General features: G+C 43.6%; 1 pseudogene; it reads left to right on the top strand.

Annotated features, from left to right (window-relative positions):
* The first annotated feature begins 4058 nt into the window (after positions 1–4058).
* Positions 4059–4134, top strand: LOC126513720 (uncharacterized; annotated as a pseudogene).
* The last annotated feature ends 288 nt before the right edge of the window (positions 4135–4422 follow it).

Below are 4422 nucleotides of genomic sequence, written 5' to 3'. Positions count from 1 at the left end.
TTGCAAATGGAATGCAGGAGTTCTCAGTTGTTCCTACTCTTTTGAAGGAATAAGCCCAGTGGCTTCTACAGAGCACACTTTGTAAAGGGGTTGAACAACAGACTGAAAGTCCTGTGGTCCTAAGGTTAAATATAAGCTGGCAATGAATCTCAGCGTTAAGCGTGTTCAGAGACGATGAAGTCCTCATTCTATGCCAGATGCATATGTCCAGAGCACAGGCATTGGGAGCTGAACTCACCAGAGGTCCCTGCACTGTGAATGGGCAAAGGCGCTTAGTGTCAGAGGCCTTAGCTCCTGCGGTGATTAAAGGAGAGTGTAATCGCTTCCTATACAGTGTGAGACTATTGCTACAACTGGGAGATTTGTATTTAATTTCCATTTCAGATATTCTGTACTTACAAACTTGGGTCTAATAACCACTGATTTCTCTCTCACGGTTTAGTGAGAAAAATGTATTTATGTAAAGTGTCAGGTCTGTAAAGTTAATGACCATAACAAATGCCGCTTACAAAAAACAAACCCACAAAAGGATGCAGGCATTCAGACCATTGCTATCTCTTAACTCAATGGATTTAGGTCCCAGGAATTTCTTTATGGAGCACTACTCTTCAAGGATCCCGAACCCTCTCCATGTAAAAGCATGTGGTCCTCTATTACAGGCTATAGAAAGAGCACCTGCTACCATCTTGCTCAAACGGAAACCTCTCAGTCACCATGTCTGTGCTCTTCTCCCATGCCTTCTCATTTTTATAACCTCAATTTTAAAATAATTTTATGTCGCATTTTATTACGTAGTAGCACATCCCATTTTGGGAAACAACAATATGAGATTTGTTAAGATTTTCCAAGTGTGTCAACCAGGCATGGTGGTACATGCCTTTAACCAAGGCCTCAGGAGGCAGAATTTTGCAGATCTCTGTGAGTTTGAGGCCAGCCGTTGATTACAGGGGTTGTTAGAAAATTCTATGAGTTTCTTAAGATCTGGCTTGTTTCAGCATTAACCAGGACCCACACATGTAATTCTTTCTTTCTTTGTGGTCCTGAAGAACATAAGTTTTTATTTCTTATAATCAAGCTCATCTTTCACTGACATATCTTTGCACCAGATCCTATATAAAGTTGAGTTATCATCTCGCAACAAAATTTGATGACAAGTGCTAGGTGTGATAGTACACACCAGTAACACCAGTAGCTGGGAGACAGAGACAAGAGGATCATGAGTTCTAGGGCAGCTTAGGTCACTCAGCGTGCTCAGGCCAATGAAAGGTACATAGTCTCAAAAATTAAACTAAAACCCAACCCAAACCCAACTCAAATCAAATCACCACAAATTTGGCATGGATGGGACTCTCTGCTGCCATGCTTAGTGAATTATCTTTTTAAAAACATAATTTGTTACTGATTCTTTGGGAATTACACATCACGCACCCCAATCCTGTTCACCTCCCATTCCCTCAATATCTGACCCTCACCTCTACAATGTCTCCCCAAAATGACCTCCCACAACAAAATTAATTTAAAACAAATGAACAATACCATCTCTCTCCTCTGTCTTTCCCATCTCTTTAATGCTTCCTTATTTGTTGTAAGACGAGCTTGGCACTGAGAGCTGCAGTGTGTCACACAGTAGACCCTTTTGTCCAATCAGGACACTGGCAAATGTTCATTGAAATGAGTCATTGTCCTGGTTCAATGCCTCTGGCAAATACATCATCATCACTGGACCCTCACTGAAACTCCCCTTGGATATCCTGCTGTTACCCAAGTCATGAGGATCCTGCCACTGTCATTCCTCAGGACCTTCATGCACTCCAGTAGGTGATAGATGGGGTAGATGTTAGGGTGGGCCAACCCAAGACCCAGTAAGTGGGTCTGAGTGGCAGATAAGCTTGTCAGTTCAGACCACTGGGCCCACCCCTGATGTGGGAGTGTCATATATCAATCTGTTGATTTCATTGGTTAAGCAATTAAGAAACTCCTTGGCCCTGATAGGTTAAAACATAGGTGGGAGGAGTAAACAGAATAGGATGCTGGGAGGAAGAGGAAGTGAGCTCAGACTCAACAGCTCTGCTCTCTGGAGTAGAGGCCCTGCTTTGCTCTGCTGGGCATACTCAATGAAGCTCCGACCCAGGATGGACGTAGGCTAGATTCTTCCCTGTAAGCGCACCTAGCGGTGCTACATAGATGATAAGAAATGGGCTAAATTAATATGTTAGAATTAGCCTAGAAGAGGCTAGATTAGAAATGGGCCAAGCAGTATTTAAATGAATACAGTTTGTGTGTTGTTATTTCGGGCATAAACTAGCCAGGTGGCCGGGGTGCTGGGGACGCAGCCCTGCCGCACTTATTACTACACACCCCTCTCAGGCAAGGGGCAGAATAAGCTTTCTTAGGCCAATGCCATTGGGACCATCTCTCTTATGTTCATGGTGAGGGGTGGAACTATCTCTGTGGGTCCAGATTTTAAATGAGGGTGGGGCTCTCTTGCTTGCAGAGTCCATCAAGGGCAGGGTCAGCTCTCCCAAGGCCAGTGAGAGGCAGACTGGATCAGCAAGACCCTTGGATTTCAACACTCATGATTCCTATGACCCTCTGTGGCAACACAGGCCAAGAACATCAACATAGACCACAGCTGCAGCAGGAATATGGACCCAGACATGCTCCTGGGCAGGAGCTCAGGCCTGAACATCACTATAACCCTGTCTACAGCAGCACAGGTCTCCCAGATCCGTCTGGCTCCAGTGACAGCAAGGCCCTTGAATACCCATAAGGTCTCAGGTATCTGACCAGACCCCAGGCATCCACACAGCCTCAGAAGCCATGGATATCAACTCAGACCTTGGCTACTGCAGGGCAATGGACCCAGACATTCCTCAGCTGCAGCCCAGGCTTGGACATCACCCTGGTCCCAGATGGCATGCAGGCCACGCACATCAGCCTGTTCCTCAACATCCTCGCATTTTCAGATCTGCCTCTTTCCACAGGACGTGAACCATTTCTCCGCCATATATTTGCTTATCATAGTGGCACCTACTCACCCGGCACCATCAGGGCTCTAATGACCCAGACTGGCCATTGGGTGTCTTTTACCCACATGAGCCCAGTATTACCAGGAGTGTCTGTGGATATCTTCAGCCAGGCCCGACTGTGAGGACCCAGGCTGGCCTATGGGTGTCTTTCATCTGCTTGAACCCAGTGTCACCAGGTGGGCCTGTGGACACATTTGTTACTTCTTATTTTAGATTCTGTCACATCAGAGTTTCTAGGACAGGGTGCTTAGATTGTGAGCCTGTGACCACTATTGAAGATGAACACGACCCAATATATCTCAGTCTCTTTAGAGTCTCTTTGGCTCTAAAGCAGAGATCAAGAAATAAATAAACAAAACAGCTCCACGAATTCCCATCTACATTTTTCCAGAGCTCTTACATTTTTCTCAACTTGACGTCTTTTTACAAATGTGGCTCATGAGCCCTTGCACCTCGCTCCCTAAGCAGCTGCTCCCATAGTTAAACCAGTGTTTCTGATGATTTATATTCTCCCTGAGTATTTTAAAAATCTTGCCTTCAAGAATTAAGCAAATTGAGTGCCTTTGGGGGGGATTTCCTTTGTGATCCTAGAATGACTTGTGCCGAGAAAGTATAAGAAAATTTAATTAAGATGGAATTTCCAGCTTGACTTTTTTTTATCTGATTTTCATTAAATTCATTAAAATTATTTGACCCTTGCTTATCTGAGGACTCATTTCTTCCCATGCAGTAGGCTGACATCAAGTATCTTGCCTTGATCCTTAAGTTGATGAAGGTAAAGCATGTTGTCTTTCCCAGCCTCTACCCAAAATTGGCATTAGTTCAGTTCCGCATGTCACTGGCAAGTTCTGAATCCTGTGCTACAATTATATTCTGGCTCACATCTCTAAGAGAGGCTCTGGAGAGTTGAATTTCTTGAGAAATCAGGTTGGGTCTTCTATCTTATCTATCTTTAATTTATCTATATTCACTAAGTATGTCTTAATCTTTGTAGGTTTAGGGTTCTCTTTATGAGTGTATAGCCCCCCAAAGACTATACTTTCAGGGATCATTTCTATAGTTCATTACAAGATAATTTTCTTCAGTGGGTAGTGTCTCTCTCTGAAGTGCCTGGCCTCTATTTCTTTTTCTTCATGGACTTTTCTGATTTACAGTGTGTGTGTGTGTGTGTGTGTGTGTGTGTGTGTGTGTGTGTGTATGAGAGAGAGATTTCATTTCCATATTTATTTACTTTGTCTCCATTAGACACTCTGTTAAGTACTGAGTTAAGTACTCAGGAGGTCATTAACATGAGAATTTTTATACATTAAGTTTCTACATAAAAAGTTACAGCCTCACATAATGGACAGAGAAACATGAACTGAACATAAGAGTATACATTCTGTAGTGAAAT

This window comes from Alexandromys fortis, unplaced genomic scaffold (genome assembly GCF_014885135.2).
Source record: "Alexandromys fortis isolate MF-2015 unplaced genomic scaffold, M_Fortis_MF-2015_v1.1 scaffold_112, whole genome shotgun sequence".
Taxonomy (NCBI): domain Eukaryota; kingdom Metazoa; phylum Chordata; class Mammalia; order Rodentia; family Cricetidae; genus Alexandromys; species Alexandromys fortis.
This window is presented reverse-complemented; position numbering and strand designations above follow the sequence as displayed.